The following is a 24391-nucleotide window of genomic DNA, read 5'->3' as shown; positions in this document are numbered from 1 at the left end:
CTGACTGAGATATAAAATTGGCCCGGGCACCAAAATAAAACTGCCCTCATTTACGAATTAAGTAGATAAAAAAAGTGGCCCATATTATTTGCAAACTTGGGCAGTTTTCAGGGTATAAAAAGACACGCTGTGTTGGCATTTTGCAATGTAGGGCGGCTGCATGGATTTGATGTGGCTGCAGACAATGCGAGTTTTAAAATTAGAGCCAATAGATCATTCTATAGGGCGGCCCATAACCCGCCCTTTAAGTGAGGCCGACCCTGTGTGAAGCAGCCTGATGGCGGCCTCACCTGGAGTAAAGGGGCGGGGCCGGGGCCGGGGCCTTTAAAGAGGCCGGTGAGAGGGGCGTCTGCTCGCTTCTCTCGTCCAGGATCCTGTGTTCACCGCCTGAGGCTCGCGGTAAGGGGCTCGGAGACGGGGCTGTGGCTTGGTCTGGGTAATGACAGCGGGATTCACTGCGGTCTGTTGATTAGCTGCGCGGTGTGTGGCGTGTTGTAAGTGACACACCTGAGGGTTGTGTGGTCTGATCGGGGTTACACAGGCGTGATTCTCCGCGGTATGCGTGGTTTGTGGCTTGTTCTGGGTGACACCCCTGAGGTGTGTGTGTGGTCTGATCGAGGTGACACAGGCGTGATTCTCCGCGGTATGCGTGGTTTGTGGTCTGTTCTGCGGAACTACAAGGCTCTGCTCCGAGGCTCAACGAGTGTTTTAAGGATCACGTTTCAGACGGCACCCCTCATTGTCAGCCGCTTAGATTCCAAGGCCCAGGGGTGATCAGCTGCTCCGGTCCAGGCCTCGTCTCTCTGCCCTTTTGGGGTTGGGCCCTGGTTGTATTATGGGGTACACGTGGCTGTCGCCCTCCAGCCTGGAGTGGGAGACCCTGTCCTCCCCTGGATAATAATAATATAACAATCCACATTTGTAAAGCGCATTTAGGGTCTCTAGGCGCCGTCGGGAAGATTAAGCGAGCTATTGCCCAGAGTCACATGGTGCTGGGCTAACCTGCCGCCGGAGCCAGGGATCGAACCCAGATTCCAGCGTCAGTCGCCCTGGCCGCGGCGCCACACCTCTCCCCATATTATACTGCCAGCTGGCAACTTTCATTGATGGGCCTAGGGCGGTCTCAAGATGGGCAGGTCAAAGTTTGTCTTCAAATTAAATGACCAGCAACAAGTCAATTCCATAAGTAAAGCCCGAGCACTTGATTGCCTCCTGTGAGGGTGGGGCCATTCTTGGCAAGTTCCACCTTGTGCCCAGTGCATCAGCCCGTTGTGGTGTTGTGTAGAGCATTCTGGGTCTTGTAGTTTTTACTTAATATGCCGGAGTATAACTAATCATGGACCGAATGGAGAGCATTTTAATTTCCTACGTCCAAGCTGTATCGTATGCTGTCCCGTCCACATACTTATAAGACATTTTGATACTTTGGGTTACATATTTTATGGGCTGTGACACACTTAACAAGTCCCAGAATACAATTCTCCAGATTTGGGACAGGTGATTATGCGTCCATCAGAAGCCTGGCCGCTATGAAATGACTGAGTGTAGCTTACAATATAATTAAAATTGACCACTTGGCAACTTTGCATGGGTGCAATGTACGGCCTCATCGGTCCAGAACTTGATAGAATTAATATATTCATCCGTCCGATTTAGCATATAATTGCTATATTCCAGAGGTGTCTGCATGACTGGCTGCTCCAGTGCAGGAGTCTTTTAAAAAAAAAAAAAAATTGTTTTGCGTTTTTGTACTGTAAGCAGGTTTTAATGACTGAATCAACGAGGACTAGTCTCACAATGAAAATAAAAAACCTGGACTGTTGCATGGACCACTTGGAAGGTCACTTGGTGTAACTCGCTCCGGTGGTATTTGGAACGGAACAGCAGAACGTCTTCAACCCACATGTTCTCCTGTGGTATCTGCATCTCGGAGAGCTTGAGGGTGACGCTGCTCCACTCTGAAAAGAATAAGACCTGAGGCAAAAAGCTTCTCTCAGAACCTCCCTGTCTAATGGAAGGGTTGCTAAATACCAAGGCTGTCTTGATTCCCCCTCGTGCCTCTTGTATCCACAATCATGCACTGCTTGCCTCTTAAGCTCTCTTGATTGATCTTTTTAAACCCTTCTTTCTCACTTTCAGTTTTTACCCCTATTTTTACCGTCCTTTTCTCCTTTTTAGGGTCGCGCATGCATCTCACTTGACAGACACTATAGCTTATATTATAATAAGGCTTGGAGCCCGCCCAGTACTTATCATTTGTTGTCTTCAGTGTCACTACTTGTTTGCTGCCTCCTAATTGGACAGGCAAGCACCGCTTCCTGTGTTCTTCTATTGAGAAGTGTGTGCTTAGTCTCGCTCTACTGCTCAAGCTGTGATTCAGGTCCTCTCCTTTTTATTGTGTTCTTTCTTCCCCTCCCACTCAGCACTTCTGTGAACATCTTCTCCTCTTCTCTCTCTCTCCCCCCCCCCCCCCCCCCCCCCACATAGTCTGTGCTGGCTTGAGGTATTCGCCTCTCGTTGGTTATCGTATCCCGTCTTTTTGATGGCTTCCCATAGAGGCAAGATCTATTTACAAAACGGCTTGCATCCCCCACAGAGCCTTGCACACTTCCTCCCCTCGTTACCTGGCGAATAAACTGAATGTCTGGAGGCTCGAGTCCTTCTCAGAATGTGGAAAAGGTTCTGCTTGAGCCCACCCCTCCTTCAAAAGGGAAAGATCGATGGCTCAATCGTTCTCAGGTAATGCAGTGAGAATCTGGAACTCGCTTCCTCCATTGCTCTGTGCCACCACCTCTATCCGGATCTTCAAAGCTGACCTCAAATCTCTTCTCTTCCAAAGACACTTTCAGAACTAATATCTTCATTCTCAGACCCCTCTAGGAAGTTTCTTCATTGTCCATTTTTAATATTTCCCTGTACATTCCTCACCCTTGCTTGATGTGTTTGATATTGTGTTCATGCCTTCTATGGTTTTACCCTACCTCTTCTAGTCTCCTGTTTATTTTTGTAACGTTCTATTGTACAGCGCTCTGACACCTTCGGATAAAGTCAGCGCTATATAAATGCAATAAATAAATAAAATAAAACACGTTTTCAGAGTTCACAACGTCCATCTCTGTGGCAGGGAGACAAAAGCAAGTCCCTTCTGTGAAACCATGCATAGCAAGTAAGCCTGACCACTACCACGTGAGATTGGGGAGGTGGGGCTGTACTTTTAAACCATTTTCCTCCGTTGTGCCGCTTTTATTCCCTTCCCCGACTCTTTATGATCCTTTGGAACCTGCTATTTCTAATCACACTCCAGGCGGAGGTCTCCTCCCATCTAAAGTTAAACAATCTGTCGCGTATGTAGATGTGAGCTCATTTCTGTCACGAAGAACGATTTCTGCTGTTGAGTAAATGAGATTTTAGCTATTCGTTTGTGTGTTCCATGATACTGCAGACATCCTGTCTTCTCAAAATGTGGCTTGTGAGTAGTCTCAGATTTACACATTTCTCCAAATAGATCTGTAGCGTGCTTAAAACCACTGACCAAGCCCAGAGGCGAGACATTTGCTTTGGCAATGCTTTTTTCTCTCTTGCTCTGGGTCATAGTCTGATAGTAAACATAAGTCCAATTCTTCTCCCCCCCCCCCCCCCCAAATAAAAGGTGCTGGTGGGTAGGGTCGGACTGGAAACCTAGAGCAGACCTGGCCCATTTTGTCGGACCAGTCCAAATCAGTGGCGTAACTTAGGCACCCTTGGTGGGGATGTGGGGGGGGCAAGCTTCATGGGGTCCCCTCAGCAAAAGAGGAGGGACAGGTGGGAGGGGCCCATCTGTGCTCTTTGCAGGGGCCCCCCATACGTTTCGTTACACACTGGCCCAAACCATGCATAGAGTAAGCCTGACCACTACCAGGTGAGATTGGGGGGGGTTCCCCCAAGAAAATGTGTGAAAATGGTGCATTTACAACACTTTTCATAATAGTCTCTTGCATTGGCTTTTAAAGCACAATAAATGATGACCTTGCAGTGCACCAGGATACCCAGTCGTACCCACAGACCTTCTTATTGTGAACACAAAAAATAAAATGTCTTCCATGAAACATGAATTTAAATGCAACTTAAGTGCACACACTCTTAAGCACAGCCAAGAAGCTAGAGTGAGCGGCTGTCATTTTAAAGCTGGTAATGTTTTGGAACAAGACTGAGGGTTTGTGTACTTGCTTTACAGATCGAAACTGTCAAGATGCATCTGGAAGAGCTGTGTGGGGCTATGATCCAGACATTCAAGAAATACTCTGGAGTTGATGGTAAGGATGGAGAGCTGAACCAGGAGGAGCTGTCCACGCTTCTGAAGGAAGAGTTCCCAAGTCTATCTGTGAGTACAACCTAAAACCTATATAGATCTTTAAATATATACCTAATGAATGTTTGCCAGTTTCAAAGAGTGTAATTTACAGAAAATGTCTTGCTGAGAATTACTTAACATGCTTCAGTGCTGAATTCATTTGCAGGATATTTAACTTCACAAAACAAATGTTAAATGCAGTTATCATGCTTTCACAGTCTTAGTGCTATTTTTAGAACAATCATTACCGTACCGGACAGGCCTCCACATGCAGGCCCATCCCCGATGAAAACATTTACCAATTGTAGGAGAGTAGGGTCTGCTTTCCTATGGTCCACTCAATTTTTGCATTTTGCTTCACTGGTTTTTGACTTAATGTGGCTGTGGGCCTGCTAATCAGACCCACAGCCTGCTGTTCTCTCTCTAACTTATTATCCATGTACTTTAGGTACATCACCAATTTGGTACTGGACACCTTATCAGCCCCTGTACAGTGCACTATAGGTGCATCCAAGGCCTACCAGGGGCTGCAGCATATCTTTTGCCACCCCTGGCTGGCCATTTAAATCGACACAACTGGCTGATCACTCAGCTGGGGCAAGGTGGTGTAATCACCCCCTTGCTTAGATATCTTATACCTATGTCTAAACCTATATCTGGACACATATGCACCTATAAGTCACTCCTATGGCAGGCCTTAACAATCCTGGAGGCAGAATGCTTGGTTTTATGTGAGATGGTGCTCTAGCATGAGCTGAGCCTGTCTGCAGAGTTCAGAACGATTTCCTTACTGCTGTTCCAGGGTATTGCCATACCATATACTCTTAAGTGCATTATAATCCTCGCGGTTATTGCTAACTTTGGTTTGGCTTTATCAAAACTTATCGTGTAAAGTGTCATACACTTTGGAATACTACCCCCTCGCCAGTTCTGGCGACGGGGGTAGCATTCCACCCTTCTAGAGGGAAAACACATGTTACTTTACTTAAAACGCGGTTAATCCTAACCTGAGCATCCGCATCACAAAATGGATGCTGCTGCCCCGACACAAATCTGGCCTCCTGCTGCTGACCGAAACCTGGCAGGGGAGGCTTGGACAAAGTTTCCTGTCACAGGGAGGTGTTACACCACCCCAGACAGGATGTATGACGTTACAACGCATACCTTTACAACGCGGTTTTTACCACGCATAGCGCTTAGAGGTGCTGGATAGTGGTAAGTATAATTTTCTATTCGAACTCCAGTCCCCGTGGACACTAGGGAAGGTGTTGGATGGAAAATTAAACTTATTCCCTATCCTAGAGCGCCCCCAGCGCAATGCGTTGTAATGGTTTGCGTTGTAATGCCAGCGTTGTAATGGTATTGCGTGGTAAAAAATGCGAGGTAAAGGTTGTATACCCCCCAGACAGGAGATAGTGGATTGGAGCAGGGAGGGTTGAAAGAAACTAGACACTGCCGGGGGCACACAAGGTGTCCCATGCAAAATCCAGTCAAACTGGTTCTGGGGCACTCCAGCCCCAACTCTGGTGCGAACTCGAGCGACAGCGATCAACAAGACCAGCTTCCCTTGACTTCTAACAGCCCGATCCACAGTCCCAGCGAATCTGAGACCCGTGGAGGCATCGTGAAGCGTGGAGCCGGCCATCTTGGAAAAACTACAAAGTGCTGACCATGCAGCTCCAGAGGCTCCTTTGAAGCTGTGCATTTGGGTTTGAGAAGCCCCAGCCCCGAGCAGCTTTTGCACCAAAGATCTCCCCTCCACACTCACCAAGTGCTGCGTGGGGCCCTTTTGCATTTTTCTGCTTGACGCATTGGTCTGGTCACTTGCCTGTTGGCTAGTGGCCCCAGTACCGACGAAACCTTGAATTTACACTGTTAGTCTGGTTGCTCCAGACTGGTCCTCGCTCCCCTAAAAAGGAGCAATCTATCTGACCTTGCTGGTACGAACGAGAAGCAATCTTCCAATCCTGCGTGGGTTGCACTTGCCAAGGCTTAACTACGATCTGAAAGCCGACACCGCTGACAGCGAGAGCCTTTGTGGGACAGCTTGTGATTTACTCCAGGTCATCCTCGGTGCCCCAGAGTCCACGTGGCAGCGGAGACTAACTTCGCAACAAGCACCTAATTGCGCCCAACATTGCCTGGTTCCTTCCTGGTCACTGGCTAGTGACCCAGACTCTGTCCCCTCTGCTTTCAGGTACTCTACATCTTCGATCCACCCTTGGATCCAACCGGACTCTTCTCTCCTGGCCGCCTGCAGCATCTTCATCTCCAGGCTCCATAGAACTCCACGACGAAACCCGACACGCTTTGGCACCTATGCACCCGCTTCCTGTGGGTGAGGTAACTCGTGAACGCCGGTGCTCCTGTAGTGGTTTACACCTCTAGTGTCTAAGTTTTAAGTGGCTAGGTTCTAGTCTAGTCGAAAGACTTCTAAAACAGTAACTTTGTAACTTTTACGCACCATTGACTTTGCATTGGTGCATGCGTGTGCTTTTAGCGCTGCACCCGATTCACGCGGGCTACTCCCGTTCTAACTGCTGTTAGTCCAGTGTAGTCCCAGCGATTCCCAAGTCCCCAGGCCTTACCACTGTTCGTAAAGTGATACTTGTACCACTTTTTTGATATATGGTTTGAGTGGCCACCGGCCTCATCCATAATTGTGCAAATTTCATGTTAAACTGTGCTTTTGTTTAAACGCTTGTGCTTCTATACTCATAAAGAGTACAGAGGAATATTCTAGTAATAAATACATATATTTTTATAATATATAACTTGTGTGGTGTCCTTTCCTTTGATATTACAGGATTGCATATGGTAAAACAGCTGGCTTCACATGCCCTCTTGAGTTTAGCCTAAGACTGTGGATAGCTTGTCTTTTAAGGTTGACTTACAACCACCTCCATAAGGGATTGTTTGGACTGATACAAGGTGCCCCCAGAATTGGGAGACATCATACATCAGGTCAACTTCTCACATTGGTGTGCAGCGGTTGGGATTTGAGCTTGCTGTTTTACCAGTGCAATCTTTTTATCAAATTGAAAGATCCCATTAAGTACCATAGGTACATATAAACAAAGCTTACATATTTAAGTTCTACTGAACTTAGTAGTTGTAGATAGAAGGGCTTAGCACACCCTGACTACAACTCACTAGCAAGGTTCCAGTAGGAAAACACTTAGTGTAGGTAAGTGCTTCAGGAATTCAAACGCTGAGGAGACACCGGTGGAAGCGGTAGACGCCAAGTCGCACGACCCCTGCAAGAAGGACAATTGATGGAAGTCTATTTCGGAGCAGAAGAAACACGGGTTTTTCACATTAAGACATTAAACCAGACAACAAAGAATTGGAATCAGCAAAGTCAGTAAATAAAAACAGCAAACTGAGAGGAACATAAGAATAAGTAGAAAAAATAAAGGCACTATGACAACGATACCAAAGAGTACACCGGTGAAAATATCGGTTTACCTGAATTAAGGCAGAATTGAACATAACTGCTAGAAATGAGAACTGAATAACTACTACGAGCAAAATTATGGATCTTGCCTAAAAAACAACAGAGCGAGACTTCAATAAGCCGCCATAGAAGGTTCACTTCAGTTAGATGTCCTGAATAGAAAGGGATATTTTTATGAGATACTTGTGTACATCAGAATTGTCCTGAGGAAGGTGGGGCTGATTGCCACAACCACCGAAACGCGTCGACTACCCCGTTGGGGGATGTATTAATTGTGTATATTTTATAAATACTGTTCATTTGTAATTTGATGCTTTGCAAAGTGTGTTAATGTGTATATCTTGGGCTTATGTATTCGATCATAACACACAAAAAACCGAGGCATTTTTTAATTGATTGGATTGTTTTTATTATCTGTGGTGAATTCATGTTTTATAATGTACTGAATATATTTTTTTAAAACATTTTTTTAAAAAGATTCTGAAGTTTTTGTACACACATTCTATGTTTTTGTGGTTCTACTATAGCACAAGGTGTATGAACAAATAGAGTGATAATATAAGGAGATGTATGAATGATTGGGTTCCCCATTTGAATCAACAACCCAGGGAACACTAAAGTTTTTTTTCCGCATTATTACCCTGTTCCTGTGGGTGTTATTATAAGGGTACTCTCTTTCTTTTTAATCATCGGTAAGTGCATCACTTACACCTCACTAGAGTCTGGCACAGGTGAGCAACCCATTGCTCTGCCTGTGGTAGGTGACCTTACCAAGGCACCTTCCAGCTATGACAAACTCAGCTTCAAGGACTTGAGTGCCTTGTGTACTACAAGGAAGCTCAAAAAGGGTCCCAACCCTACCATTCCTGTCCTGATAGCCAGCCTAGAGAAGGATGATCTTGAGAAAGCTAGTGCAGTTCCCTCAGGTAATTCCGCAGAAGGAGTGAACGCCCCAGATACGGAGAACACCACCCCAGAAGCAGAAGATGAGGAGTTAAACCCAGAACAAAATGATTCAGATGAGGGTCAAGGGGATATCCAGGTACCAATTGGGAGGCTTAACCAAACCAACTTGGACCTACATGGAAATGGAGAGGGCCAGCACCTCCTCAGATTCTATAGAAGAATACTCCCAGGCAATAGAAGAGATCTCCTTCCAGGGAATCTCACCTTTCTAGTGCCTCAAGGGAATCTCAAAGGGGAATGACTCTTTCTCCCCCCCCCCCCCCCCCCCCTAGAAAAGAGCATAAGGCCAGGATGAGATCTGTCAAGCTCCAGATAGAGAGGGAAGAGATCGCCCTGGCCCAAAAGCTAAACTTGCTTTAGCAGGGGGAAAAAGACTGTGTGGGGAGATACCCACTGGTGGCAGCATTATTCCTAAAGAGACAGGACCTATGAACCTAGAAACCTGACCAAGATTGTGCCCCCCTACAAGGAAGGGGATGACCTCCACAAATGGATGACTGCTCTGGAGAGAGCCTGCATGGTACAGCAGGTTCCTCAAGAACAGTGGGCAGCAATCTTATGGTACTCCTTTTCTGAGAAAGGGAGAGACCAGCTCCTCACTGTTAGACCCGAGGATGCTAAAACTACTCTGTCCTGAAGAGTGTCTTATTGATGGGTTTGGCCTAACCACTGAGCAATACAGGTTGTTCAGAGATACCCAAAAAGCTCACTCAGGACTGGACTGATTTTGTTGATTGTGCCACTAAGGCTCTGGAGGGTAGGTTGCAGGGAAGTAAAGTCTCAGACTATACAGGATTGTACAATCTAATAATGAGAACCGATCCTAAATAACTGTCAGAACCAGCTATTACATCAACACCTTTGTTAGAAAGGCGGTCCTTGGGGAGGCAGAAGATGTCTGACTGACCACCCCGAGACCCACCTCTCCTTATGGAATTGGCCGAGCGCCGTCGAGGCCTCCTGGATGGGGGTCCTCTCCTAGAATCGTCACAGCAGATCAATCACACCACTACAAAGGGACACCACACAAGAGGGTAACTTCTTAGAATCTTTATCAGCAATAACGATTGGTCCTTTCGGCAATATGTACAAACGGATCGAGGGATCCTTAGGGTCTCGGTAACTGGGGGAAAAGGGTAGCGGGACAGTCTTGGTACCAGTCTGGCACAGGGATACCCTACGCTCAGCATCCTTGAGCTGGGGGGGGGGGGGGGGGGTCCGCGAGGTCAGGCCGCGGCAGCAGGCTCCGAAGATGGTTTCAGCGAGGTGGGGCCGCGGCAGCGCCAGCAGGCTTCAGAGGTTCAGGGTTCAAAGTAGCGAGTTCTTCTCAGGGTCAGCCGCGCCAGCGTCAGCAGGGCTCTCGACTCCAGGATACAACTGCCGACCCAGTCCAGAGCTGCCCCAGATATAGGTCTGGAGTCCTTTGATGTCCGGACCCTCGTGCCTGGGGGTCAGAGGGGCTGGGATGAGAGCGCCCAGACACCCAGCAGGGGGGTGGAGCCAGCGCCCCGGGAGGCCCGAGGGCGATCGAAACCATGCGTCCGGGGACAGCTGGGGGCCCAGTGAAACCCCCCCTCCTTGATCCGTCAAGTGGCCGCTTTACCACCTGGTTGGATCTTGGTGCCTCTGTCGGGGCTTCGCGGGGGCTGTGGTCGGGGGCTTGGAGCACGGGGTCGGTACACAGCTGTTTTCAGAGTCTCAAAGGCGGCCTGACACTCGGGGGTCCAGTGCACCTTCTGGGGCTGCCTCTTGGAAGTGAGTTCGGTGAGGGGGCCAACAATGCTCCCATAGTCCTTCAAGAAGCGCCGGTAATACCCAGTGAGCCCCAGGAAGGCTCTGACTGCTGTCTGGGTGACCGGGGGCTCCCAGGCCCTGATGGCGTCGATCTTGGGTTGGAGGGGAGCCACATGGCCGCTCCCCACTTGGTGTCCCAGATAGGTCACGGAAACTTGGCATATCTGGCATTTGCTTGCTTTGATTGTCAGTCCGGCCCGTCGGAGGGCCGTCAGGACCTCCCAGAGGTGCTTGAGGTGCTCGGCCCAGTGGAGGCTGTATACCGCAATATAGTCCAGCTATGCGGCGCTGAACCCTTCTAGCCCTGCCAATACCTTATTCACCAGCCTCTGGAAGGTTGCGGGGGCGTTCTTCATCCCGAAGGGCATCACCCTGAAGTGGTAGTGGCCATCTGGGGTCGAGAAAGCGGAGCGCTCTTGGGCGCCCGGAGAGAGTCCGATCTGCCAGTAGCCGGAGGTTAGGTCAAAGGTGCTCAGGTAGCGGGCCGCCCCCAGGAGGTCGATTAGTTCATCGGCCCGGGGCATGGGGTGTGCATCGGTCCGGATGACGGCGTTCAATCCCTGATAGTTGAGACAAAATCGCAGTTCGGGAGTGGCGCCCGGGGCGGCGGCTTTTGGGACCAGGACGACTGGACTGGCCCACGGACTTTCGGAGGGTTCGACTACCCCCAGGGCCAGCATCTTGGAGACCTCCGATTGGATGCAGGTCCAAACTCGGTCGGGAACTCTGTAGGCCCGGTGTCGCACAGGCGGGCTGTCCCCGGTGTCGACATCGTGGACGCACCACTGGGTGACTCCGGGGGTGAGGGAAAACAAGTCTGCGAATTGACCCAACAATTTCCGGCAATCCTGGCGCTGTTCTGGGGTCAGGGCGGAGGAGAGGGTGACCCCGTCGACTGAGCCGTCTTTTTCAGAGGTGCTCAGGAGGTCCGGTAGGGGCTCAGAGTCGTCTTCGGGGCCCCCCCATTGGTAGCCATCAGCAGGCTAAGCTCCGTTTGGACAAAGTGCGGTTTGAGCCGGTTGGAGTTGAGGACCCGGATGGGGTTCCTGGGGGACTCCATGTCCACCAGGTAAGTGACAGGGCTCGTGCACTCCACCACCTTGAAGGGCCCCGTCCACTTGTCCTGGAGGGCACAGGGTTCGACCGGAGATGCTGCCGGAGTTCGATAAAACAGTTGTTGGAGAGGTGCTCCCATACAATGAGGTTGAACAGTTGCTCGTAGGTGGTGACCTGGCTGCCCTTGATCCACCCCTCTAGGGCTCTACTATAGAAGTTCACGTACTCCACCCATGTAGTACCGGGGAGTTTTTTACAGTCTCGGAATCGCTGCCGGTACATCTCGGGGGTGAGTCCGTAGCGAGTAAGGAGGGCGGCTTTCATGTGTTCATAAGAGGTCATCTCTGCGTCGGGGAGCTCTAGCAGGGCGTCTCTCCCTTCGTTGATTAACTTCCCCCCACAAGCCGGCACCCCAGTCTTTCTGGGGTACTCGATGAGAGGCCATGGCTACCTTGTAGGCCTTAAACCATTGTTGGATGTCGTCGTTTTTATAATATTCCTTGACGACATCTTTGGGGATGTGGACCTTCGTGTCCGCAGGAGGAGGTGGGCTCCGGTTCCCGGAGGCGCTGGCCTCCCCTGTTTTGGCCTTGATCTCAAGTTCTTTTAAGCCACGCTCATGCTCTAACGGGAGCTTCTTCTCCTCCAAGTCTCTCTGCCTTTGCTTCTCCTCTAGGTCTCCTTGCAGCCGTAGTTGCTCAAGGGCTATCTTTTTCTCGGCCAGCTGTAGTTCTCCGTCCAGACTGAGTCGGGTGAGCTCCAATTCGTGGAGCCGGCTCCTTTCTCGCTCTCGGGCGTCTTCGTGGGAGAGGCCCGTGTCTGTTTGTAGGTCTTTCCCCCGCTGGGGTTGCGTCGGTCTCCGGGTGCATGTTCGGAACAATGTTGTCTTCGCTCTGAGGTGGCGTTGCTCCTGCCTCCACCCACGTTTGTAGGGCCTCCTTGAAATCCTCATTGGTGCTTAGTCCAGTGGTAGCGATGCCCAGGTCCTTGCAGAATTGTCAATTCTTTGTGGTTATATTCTTCCAACCATTCCTTCTGGAACCCTGCGGTCGGTCTGGTTTCTTTGGTCGTCATGGTTGCAGTGTGTTTCTGTCGGTAGTGGGTGAGTCACTGTACGAATTGCGTCGGCTCGGATCCCACCGCCTGCCACCAATGTTAGAAAGGCGGTCCCTGGGGAGGCAGAAGATGTCTGACTGACCACCCGAGACCCACCTCTCCTTATGGAATTGGCCGAGCGCCGTCGAGAGGCCTCCTGGATGGGGGTCCTCTCCTAGAATCGTCACAGCAGAGCAATCGCACCACTACAAAGGGACACCACACAAGAGGGTAACGTCTTAGAATCTTTATCAGCAATAGCGATTGGTCCTTTCGGCAATATGTACAAACGGATCGAGGGATCCTTAGGGTCTCGGTAACTGGGGGTAAAGGGTAGCGGGACAGTCTTGGTACCAGTCTGGCACAGGGTTACCCTACGCTCAGCTCTCAATCCTTGAGCTGGGGGGGGGGGGGTCCGCGAGGTTGGGCCGTGGCAGCGCCAGCAGGCTCCGAAGATGGTTTCAGCGAGGTTGGGCCACGGCAGCGCCAGCAGGACTCCAAAGGTGGTTTCAGCAAGGTTGGGCCGCGGCAGCGCCAGCAGGCTCCAGAGGTTCAGGGTTCAAAGTAGCGTTCTTCTCAGGGTCAGCCGCGACAGCAGGGCTCTCGACTCCAGGATACAACTGCCGACCCAGTCCAGAGCTGCCCCAGATATAGGTCTGGAGTCCTTTGATGTCCGGACCCTCGCGCCTGGGGGTCAGAGGGGCAGGGATGAGAGTACCCAGACACCCAGCAGGGGGGTGGAGCCAGCGCCCCGGGAGGCCGGAGGGCAATCGAAACCAGGTGTCCGGGGACGGCTGGGGGCCCAGCAAAACCCCCCTCCTCCTTGATCCGTCAAGTGGCCGCTTTACCATCTGGTTGGATCTTGGTGCCTCGATGTCGGGGCTTCGCGGGGGCTGTGGCCGGGGTCGGGCCGCAGTCACGTGGTCCGGACGTGGAGGGTCCAAGATGGAGTCGCCACCTGAAATGGTGGCCCGGGATTGGGGTCGGATCCGCAGAGTGGGGCGAGTAGGGGTCGCCGGGATCCTAAGGGGGAGAGCCGGGGGTCGCCAGGGGTGGCGGCTCTCGTGAAGGTTGGAGGGGATAGCTTTAGGCCGGGGGACAGGGGTCGATGCTGTCCAGGGCCCGCCATGCGGGAGGAGTGGGACCATGCCACGAGGCCGGGTCCAACAACCTTATTGACTCAGATCTGACCTCTCCCCAATAATTGGAAAAGAAGGCAGACATGTGGGTCAGAACAAGGGTTAAGCAGAAACCCCAGAACCATGGAGGTGATCAAAAGAAGGCAGACCAGAAGAGTGGAGATAAGAAAAAGACCAGAAGTCTTCTTCAGGCCCCCAAAATAAATCTAATAAGGAGGGTGGATCCCAAAATGGAAACGAGAAGGATGGCCAAAAGAAACCTTGGTGCAATAACTGTAAATCAGTTTCTCACTGAGGTAGTGAGTGCACTAAGAAAAATCCAGTACCTATCACTGCAGCCCCTAAGGCACCTGCACCCCCTAGTACAGTTAGCAGTGATGGTGCACAACCCAAGGGATTAGTGGGGTTAACCATGGGTACTGAGATGGAGGCTGGCCTAGTCAGAATCCCTACTCGGGCAGTTCTGCTATATGATGTGGACATATCTGTGACCACTCCTATGAGTCCCAATACTTTGGGCAAGTATAGGCAGACGCCTTTGATGAATGAGAAACTGGCTCAGGCCTACAGGGACACATGTGCCAGTGTCACTATGGTGACACCTAACTTTGTGGTCCCTGGACAAATCTCACTAGGTGAGAACTACCTAGTGACCAATGCTAGCAATGCCACTACTACACATAGTATGGCTGTTAAATTCTCCTGGGGAGGGGTAACTGGCCTCAAAGTTGTTGTGAGTGCAGACCTCCCAGTTGACTGTCTTTTGGGCAATGATCTAGAGCAGTGTTTCCCAAACTGTGGTCCGCGGACCCCCAGGGGTCCGTGACACATTCCCAGGGGGTCCGTAGGCAACAGTTTTAAAAGCTCAGAAATATTTCTTGTATAATTAGCAGCTTTCCAGCAACAATAAAAGTGTCAAGAGAATGCCAGTGATTAATGTACCTGTTGAAGAGCGAGGAGAGTTTTGTTCAGTGGCAGCTTTGATTTAACTAATGTAGCACAGAGGGTTAATGTGCCTACTGTAAAGAACGTGTAACATGCATCTTACAAAGCAGCATTTTATGTGCCTAGGTTCGTGGTTACTGCTTTTGTCAGATTCTTTTGTTACTGTGCACTTCATAAGTTACAATCATAATCTAGCAGAGGGACCTATAAACTGTCATCAAAGAGCTGCTTGCAAACTGCATGGTACCAGTTATTCATTATCCTGATGCTGCTAAAAAGATATATTTGGGTGGAAATACATTTTTAATGTTAAAGTCAATGCTAGCCACTGTGTTATGCTCTGAATCATGGGTTTGTGCTTTTCCAGACCAAGCACTCAAACCAAACATTTTATATACACACTGTTTTGCAGTATGATTCAATGTCTCTATATGTGTGTGATGTAAAGTGCTCTGACATCCTACAATGGTATGAGAGATGCTACAAAACAAATTAAATACATGTGACAGAGGGGCTATTAGTTCAATATAAAATACTAAGGGCCAGATCTGTTTTTATATGCACGAATGGTTTCGCGAACCCGTTTGCGCATGCAAAAACCTATTGGGCCATGTACATAGCCTATTTCCTGAGACGCAATTTGTTTGCGGCTCTCTAAATAGGTTTTGCAACTTGCTATTTGGAAGGGGCATTCCCTTCCAAATAGCGAATCTCAGAACAATGTACAAAGGTTTGCGCAAAACAGTCACAATTACCACCTACTTTAAGTAGATGGTAATGCATTCGCAAATGTGAAGGGGTCCCCAGGGACCCCTTCCCCTTTGCAAATGCATGCAAAATTATTTTTTTTAGGTCAGGCAGTGGTCCCAGGGACCTCTGCCTACCCTTAGAAAATGAAACGAAAACATTTCATTTTCTTTTTTTTAAAATGCATGGTAAACGGGCTGCATTTTTTTTTTTTTTTTTTTTTTTTTTAAACTGCTTTATTTAAAAGCAGTCCGAGACATGGTGGCCTGCAGAGCCCAGCAGGCCACCATCACTGGGAGGGCTGACATTCCCAATGGGCTCGCAAATTGCGAGTGGCTCATTAATATTAATGAACCTCGCAATTTGTGACACCATTGGGAATCCCAAACAGTGTTAAACACACTGTTGTAAATTTCATTTAGCGACTCACAATTTGCCACTCGCAATGTGTCGCCCATTGCGAGGCGCTAAATGAAATGGTCTTACATCTGGCCCCAAAATCCTTAGTACTGTGTTTGTTTTCTGTGCACACGTGTTTTTTTCAAATTAATGTTTTAATGTTTGAAATGTAACTCCTACAAATTGCTTGGGGGTCCCCGGCTTCCAGTGGTGACTCAATGGGGATCCTCAGGAGTCAAAAGTTTGGGAACCACTGATCTAGAGGAATCCTTATGGTCAGAAGTGGAGTATAGGACTCATGCAGAAATGCTAGGGATTTCAGCAGATGTCCTTGCTGTAACCAGGTCCCAGGCCAAGAAGTGCCTACCTGAACCTGTGGTGGATCTTGAAACAATAGACCAACCACAACCCAAGAGGAAAAGCAAGAGGATTAGGGCAGTGCCTTCCCACTTGCCCCAGGTTGAGGAAAAGACCTCACAGGAGGATGATTCTGTGATCCAAGAGGAGACTGTCCTGGAAGAGCTTGAACCTGATCAGGTTGAGTTTCTGGGGACAGGGGGACCCTCAAGGGCAGATCTGGGGCAGGCTCAGTTGACTTGCCCTTCCCTTGAACCCCTCAGACACCAAGCTGCTGCTGCTGGGAATGCTCAAAGTACCCATAGTGTATTGGGATGATGGGCTCCTTTTATTCAGAGGCTAGAGACCCCAAGCCTGGTTATACCTCTGCAATTTAGGGGCTTCCTTCTCACCTTGGCCCATGAAATTCCCCTTGCAGGACACTTAGGCCAGAATAAGACTTGGGAGAGACTAGTCCCTAACTTTCACTGGCCTCACATGTCAGGACACCAAGGAGTTTTGTCGCTCCTGTGACACCTGCCAAGCCAGTGGCAAATCAGGTGGTACCACAAAGGCCCCCCTTAGTTCTCTACCTGTGGTGGGGGTGCCCTTTGAGAGAGTTGGGATAGACATTATTGGACCAATAGATCCCCCAACAGCATCTGGGCATAGATTTATCCTGGTGGTAGTGGATCATGCCACCAGGTACCCAGAGGCAATTCCCCTGAGGACCTCAACAGCTCCTGTTGTGGCAAGAGCCCTACTTGAGTCTTCTCCAGAGTGGGCTTTCCAAAGGAGGTCCTTTCAGACGGAGGTACCAACTTTGTCTGGATATTTGAAAGCAATGTGGAAAGAGTGTAGAGTGAACTATAAGTTCGGGAAACAACCATTACAACGCAACTTTTACAACGCACTACCATTACAACGAAACTTTTACAACGCAAAAACCATTACAACGCATGTATTTACAACGCATGTTTTTACATTTTATGTTTGGGTTTTTTAAGGGGTATTTTTAGGGTTCAGGGTCAGTTTTTGGGTAAAGGGGTATTTTTAGGGTTCAGGGTCAGTTTTCAGTTTTTGGGTAAAGGGGTATTTTTAGGGTTCAGGGTCAGTTTTCAGTTTTTGGGTAAAGGGTTATTTTTAGGGTTCAGGGTCAGTTTTCAGTTTTTGGGTAAAGGGGTATTTTTAGGGTTCAGGGTCAGTTTTCAGTTTTTGGGTAAAGGGGTATTTTTAGGGTTCAGGGTCAGTTTGGGGTTTTTGGGGTACAGGGGTATTTTTAGGGTTCAGGGTCAGTTTTGGGTTTTTGGGGTATAAGGTAAAAATAAAATAAAATTATATTATTTTCAATTATTTTAAATTAAAAATATATATATACTTACCAATACTTACGTTGTAATGGTATGCGTTGTAAAGGTACCTGCGTTGTAAAAACATGCGTTGTAATGGCATGCGTTGTAAAAGTATGAGTTGTAACGTCATCCATAAGTTCACCACACCCCCTATCATCCACAGTGCAATGGGCTTGTTGAAAGGTTCAACAAGACCCTAAAGGGAATGATAAAAGGGTTACCTGAAAAGCTCAGGCGTAGATGGGACATCCTTTTACCCTGCTTACTATTTGCTTACAGAGAGGTCCCACAGAAGGGTGTTGGCTACAGCCCTTTTGAACTTTTGTTTGGCCACCCTGTGAGGGGTCCATTGTGTCTTGTGAAGGAAGGATGGGAGTTACCTCTCAAAAAGCCTAAGCTTGCTATTGTGGACTATGTACTTGGTCTCCGCTCCAGGATGGCTGAGTACATGGAGGAAGCAACCAAAAACCTGGAGGCCAGCCACGAATTACAGAAAGCTTGGCATGACCAAAAAGCTGTTCTGACTGAGTACCAGCCAGGGCAGAAGGTGTGGGTGTTGGAGCCAGTGTCCCCAGCAGCTCTCCAAGACAAATGGTCTGGACTCCACACCATACTTGAGAAAAAGGGAGAGGTCACCTACTTGGTGGACCATGGCACCCCTAGGAGCCCCCACAGGGTGCTCCATGTAAACAGATTGAAGGCATATGTGGACAGGGCAGACATGGGCTTGCTAATGGCAACAGATGGGGAACAGGAGGAAGAGAGTGACCCTCTCCCAGACTTGTTATCCCAAAACCCTGATGATGGTTCAGTGGATGGAGTAGCCTTGGCAGGCAGCCTCTCTGACCAGCAGCAATGGGACTGCAAACAAGTGTTGCAGGCTCATAGACCTGGTTTCTCTTACACCCAGCCAAACTAACTGGTGCACCCATGAGGTGGACACTGGTGACAGCCTGCCTGTGAAGAATAAAAGCTACAGGCAACCTGACCATGTCAGGGATTGTATAAAGGCTGAGGTGCAGAAAATGCTTGAACTTGAGTTATTGAGCCATCAGAGAGCCCCTGGGCCAGCCCAGTAGTCCTTGTGCCAAAACCTCATACCAAAGATGGAAAGAGAGAAATGAGATTTTGTGTGGACTAGAGGTCTCAATGCTGTCACTAGGACAGATGCTCATCCCATTCCAAGGGCAGATGAGCTCATAGATAAATTGGCTTCTGCCAAATTTCTGAGCAACTTTGATCTCGCAGCAGGCTATTGGCAAATCAGGTTAGCTGAGTCTAAGGCCAAAACAGCATTCTCTACCCCCAGTGGACATTATCAGTTTGTGGTGATGCCCTTTGGTTTGAAGAATGCACCTGCCACCTTCCTAAGGCTAGTGAATAAAGTCCTTGCTGGGTTGGATGACTTTTGTGCAGCATATCTAGATGTTATTGCTGTCTTCAGCTCCACCTGGGAGGATCACCTGATCCACCTGAAGAAGGTTCTGAAGCCCCTGCAAAAGGCAGGCCTGACTATCAAGGCTACCAAGTGCCAGATAGGGCAGAGCAAGGTTGTGTACCTGGGCCACCTAGTAGGTGGCGGTCCGGTTCAACCATTGGAGAGCAAGATCCAGGCCATACAGGACTGGGCTCCTCCAACTACCCAGACACAAGTCAGAGCCTTCTTGGGCCTGACTGGGTATTACAGGAAATTTGTAAAGAACTATGGGTCCATTGTGACACCATTGAATGATCTGACATCCAAGAAGATGCCCAAAAAGGTTCAGTGGACAGTTAGCTGTCAGAAAGCATTTGATGACCTGAAGGCCATGTGCTCCGCACCTATCCTGAAGAGTCCTGACTACTCCAAACAGTTCATTGTCCAAACAGATGCTTCTGAGTTGGGGGTGGGAGCTGTGATTTTACAACTTAATGTAGATGGTCAAGACCAGCCCATTGCTTTTGTAAGCAGAAGGCTGACCCCTAGAGAGAAACGTTGGTCAGCCATTGAGAGGGAGGCCTTTGCTGTGTTTTGGGCCCTGAAGAAGTTGAGACCATACTTGTTTGGCACTCTCTTCCTAATTCAGACAGACCATAAGCCCCTTGTGGCTTAATCAGATGAAGGGTGAGAATCCCAAACTGCTCAGGTGCTCCATTTCCCTACAGGGGATGGACTTTACAGTGGAGCACAGACAAGGGACTGACCATGGCAATGCAGATGGTCTCTCCAGGTACTTCCACTTAACCTTGACCAGATATGTCTTCATGTTCTAAGTTTAATGTCCCTGCGTTTGGGGGGGGGGGGTGTTTATGTAGGAGAGTAGGGTCTGATTTCCTATGGTCACCCCAATTTTTGCTTTTTGCTTCACTGGTTTTCGACTTAATGTGGCTGTGGGTCTGCTAATCAGACCCACAGCCTGCTGTTCTCTCTAAATTAATATCCATGTACTTTAGGTACATCACCAATTTGGTACTGGACACCTTATCAGCCCCTATACAGTGCATTATAGGTGCCCAGGGCATAGTTGCATCCAAGGCCTACCAGGGGCTGCAGCATATCTTTTGCCACCCCTGGCTGGCCATTTAAATTGACACAACTGGCTGATCACTCAGTTGGGGCAAGGTGGTGTAATAACCCCTTGCTTAGATATAGTATACCTATGTCTCCACCTATATGTGGACACATATGCATCTAGAAGTCACTCCTATGGCAGGCCTTAACAATCCTGGAGGCAGAGTGCTTGGTTTTGTGAGATGCTGCTCTAGCATGAGCTGAGCCTGTCTGCAGTGTTTGGAACCATTTCCTTACTGCTTTTCCAGTGATACTGCCATACCATATACTCTTAAGTGCATTATAATCCTTGCGGTTATTGCTTACTTTGGTTTGGCTTTATCACAACATGTCGTGTAAGGTGTCATACATTTTGGAATACTACCCCCTCTCCAGTTCTGGCGACGGGGGTAGCATTCCACCCTTCTAGAGGGAAAACACATGTTACTTTACACGCGGTTAATCCTAACCTGAGCATCCGCATCACAAAATGGATGCTGCTGCCCCGACACAAGTCTGGCCTCCTGCTGCTGACCGAAACCTGGCAGGGGAGGCTTGGACAAAGAGTTTCCTGTCACAGGGAGGTGCTACACCACCCCAGACAGGACATAGTGGATTGGAGCAGGGAGGGTTGAAAGAAACTAGACATTGCCTGGGGCACACAAGGTGTCCCATGCAAAATCCAGTCAAACCAGTTCTGGGGCACTCAAGCCCCAGCTCTGGCGTGAAACTGGACAAAGGGAAGGGTGTAACCACCCCCTTCCCGGGTCCCACCCATAGGAGGGACCTAGCAGGTAATCCAGCCCCTTGTTTTGGAATAAAGGTAGGAGCTGTGCCAATGCACATCAGATTATCCTGACCACCTATGAAACGAAACTCTGGACCCTTCGACATCCTACTCGACGTAGAAGACTGAAGAATCTCCCTTGTGGTCTAGGAGTGACCACCCTGTGCAAACAGGCACCATCCAGCGCCCATCAGTTTGCTTTCTTGCAGTTCCTGCCAGAACTCGAGCAACAGATCAACAAGACCAGTTTCCCTCGACTTTGAACAGCCCGATCTACAGTCCCAGCGAATCTGAGACCCGTGGAGCCAGCCATCTTGAAAAGACTGCGAAGTGCTGACCGTGCAGCTCCCTATGGTCCCTCGAAGCTGTGCATTGATGTTTAAGAAGCCACAGCCCCGAGCAGCTCTTGCACTGAAGATCTCCCCTCCACACTCACCGAGTGCTGCGTGGGGCCCTTTTGCATTTTTCTGCTTGACGCATTGGTCTGGTCACTTGCCCGTTGGCTAGTGGCCCCAGTACCGATGAAACCTTGAATTTACACTGCTAGTCTGGTTGCTCCAGACAGGCCCTCGCTCCCCTAAAAAGGAGCAATCTATCTGGCCTTGCTGGTTTGAACGAGAAGCAATCTTCCAATCCTGCATGAGTTGACCTTGCCAAGGCTTGTTAACTCCGATCTGAAAGCCAACACCGCCGACAGCGAGAACCTTTTGTGGGACAGCTCGTGATTCACTCCGGGTCATTCTCTGTGCCCCAGAGTCCACGTGGCAGCAGAGACCAGCTTTGTGACAAGCACCTGATTGCGCCCGACATTGCCTGGTTCCTTCCTGGTCACTGGCTAGTGACCCAGACTCTGTCCCCTCTGCTTTCAGGTACTCTACATCTTCGATCCACCCTTGGATCCAACCGAATTCTTCTCTCCTGGCCGCCTGCAGCATCTTCATCTCCAGGCTCCATAGAACCCCACGACGAAACCCGACACGCTTTGGCACCTATGCACCCGCTTCCTGTGGGTGAGGTAACCTCATGAACGCCGGTGCTCCTGTAGTGGTTTACACCTCGTGTCTAAGTTTTAAAGTGGCTAGGTTCTAGTCCAGTCGGAAGACTTCTAAAACTAACTCGATAACTTTTACGCACCATTGACTTTGCATTGGTGCATGCGTGTGCTTTTAGCGCTGCACCAGATTCCTGCAGGCTACTCCCGTCCTAACTGCTGTTAGTCCAGTGTAGTCCCAGCGATTCCCAAGGCCTTACCACTGTTCGTAAAGTGATACTTATACCACTTTTTTGATATATGGTTTGAGTGGCCACAGGCCTCATCCATAATTGTGCAACTTTCATATGTTAAACTGTGCTTTTGTTTAAACGCTTGTTTCTATACTCCTAAAGAGTACAGGGGATTATTCTAGTAATAAATACATATATTTTTATAATATAACTTGTGTGGTGTCCTTTCATTTGATATTACAGGATTGCATATGGTAAAACAGCTGGCTTCACATGCCCTCTTGAGTTTAGCCTAAGACTGCTTAGTCCAAGCTACCATTAGGTTAGCTTGTCTTGTAAGGTTGACTTACAACCACCACCATAAGGGATTGTTTGGACTGATACAAGGTGCCCCCAGAATTGGAGACATCATACATCAGGCCAACTTCTCACACCAATGAATCCTCCCTTGTGTGTATAACCATTTTAATCAAAAAAGTCCGTCGGCAAAAATGCACTGTCCCACATTGCTCTTTATTTTCTTTTTTCATGTCTTGTTAAACATGTGACTGTACTAAAACACATTTTAAATTGCTTGTTGAATTTCCTTACAATGATCTTTGCATTTTAAAATCTGATTTATAAAAAGTAGTTAATATTTATAATATAATTCCCAAACAAAAGACACCACAGTGGTGTATCAAACATGAATAAAAAACAGAGGCTTTAAACTTTTCTGTTAGTAATGGGTCTCTAGTTGGCAGAGGTGGGTACCTTTGTCCAAATAGGGGCCCTTCTTCCCAATCAAGCTAAGGGAGTTATACTCCTAAAATAACCCCTGCTCACCCCCTTGGTAGCTTGGCACGAGCAGTCCGACTTATCTTTGAGGCAGTGTGTAAAGCATTTGCACATAACCAACAGTAATACAGTGTAAGCACTACAAAAGGACACCATGCCAGTTTAGAAACATATCCAATATTTTTATATACTTAAGACCAGACCAAAAAAATAGAAATCCACAATACAGTACTTGGAAATCTTCAGTTTTCAAAATAACCCTGAAATACAGTTCATTGAAGGTGATAGACCGGTCTATCACAGCATCGTGAACAAACCAATCCTACTGTTCTTGCTGACTGCGGCGTCACAGGCCAACTACTGTGTTGGAAAGGCCCGCAAAACAGTACCTTTAGAAATGCCGGGTGTCGGAGGCCTCTCGTTGAGCTCCAAAAGCACTGCATCTGCAGGCATCGGTGCGTGAGTAGTCTGGTCCTTGAAGTCACACACGTTGCATATCGAACTCCTCGCGGTTGAAGTCCAGAGCGCTGGCAGGCATCGGGAGTGCAAAGTGCAGAGGTGCGGCATGCGATGCCCTCAGATCATGGTGCGAGCAGCGGCTTTGTGGGCGGCATCAGATGGCGTTGTCGGTGAGACCAAGGTCTCAGTTCCTGACATGGAGTCAGCAGCGGTGTCGTAGACTGTCTGGTTGCTTTTTCTTCTGTTGCAGCACAAAACACAGTCCCCAGTGCTGATATCGGAAGAACTTGAAGTCTTTGCTGTTCCTGAAACTTCCTGAACAGGGGGCAAGCTCTACTTCAAGCCCTTGGAGATACTCCGAGAAATAAGTTGCAGAACGTTCAGTCCTTTTACTGCCCAAGACCAAAGCGGCCACTGCAGGCACACAGCAAAGCACTTAGCAAAGTGATAGATCCTCCTCACAGCTTCTCCAGCTCTTCTTTGCTATTTTCTTGGTCTAAAACAGTTCTCCAAATTAGGGGTTTGGGACCCACTTTTTATAGCCCAAAATCCTTTGTCCTCTCAGCAGAGAGTCTGTGCCCAACCAGAATTAGTTCTGTTCTCTGGTGCAGCTTCCTGGCAGGAGGTGCAGACAGCATTGTCAGAGGCAGGCGGAGCCTATTCATGTGCTAGTAAACTCCTACTACTACTCTGAATCCAGCCCAGGTCTATTCAGCCCAGCCCGGACTCCTTCAGGAAAGGCAGGACACACAATAACCCCCTGGTGGCCATTTGAGAGTGCACCTCCCCAACCCTTGTCACTCTAAAGCCAGACAGTCCATACACATCCTAGCAGAGGCACACAGGATGGCTAAGCAAGAAAGGCCTACTTTCTAAAAGTGGTCTTAAACACAGAATGTAAAAATCACCTTTACTAAAAGATGCATCTTTAGATAAATTTCTCAGGTCCCAATGGGAAGTTATACTTGTAACGTTATAAATTAACTCCCATGCTTTCC

The 24391-nt window shown here is 48.8% G+C and overlaps 1 protein-coding gene across 1 annotated transcript in view; it reads left to right on the top strand.

Annotated features, from left to right (window-relative positions):
* Positions 1-317: 317 nt before the first annotated feature.
* The window catches only part of LOC144798305 (protein S100-P-like), a 204742-nt gene continuing 180668 nt past the window's right edge, over positions 318-24391 (top strand). Inside the window, exon 1 of the mRNA XM_078669106.1 lies at positions 318-399. The gene's annotated coding sequence lies outside the window, so the exon portion shown is untranslated. The remainder of the gene's footprint in view (positions 400-24391) is intronic.

The sequence above is a fragment of the Lissotriton helveticus genome, chromosome 12 (genome assembly GCF_964261635.1).
Source record: "Lissotriton helveticus chromosome 12, aLisHel1.1, whole genome shotgun sequence".
Taxonomy (NCBI): domain Eukaryota; kingdom Metazoa; phylum Chordata; class Amphibia; order Caudata; family Salamandridae; genus Lissotriton; species Lissotriton helveticus.
Note: the sequence above shows the minus strand (reverse complement) of the source record. Positions and strands in the feature narration are given on the sequence as shown.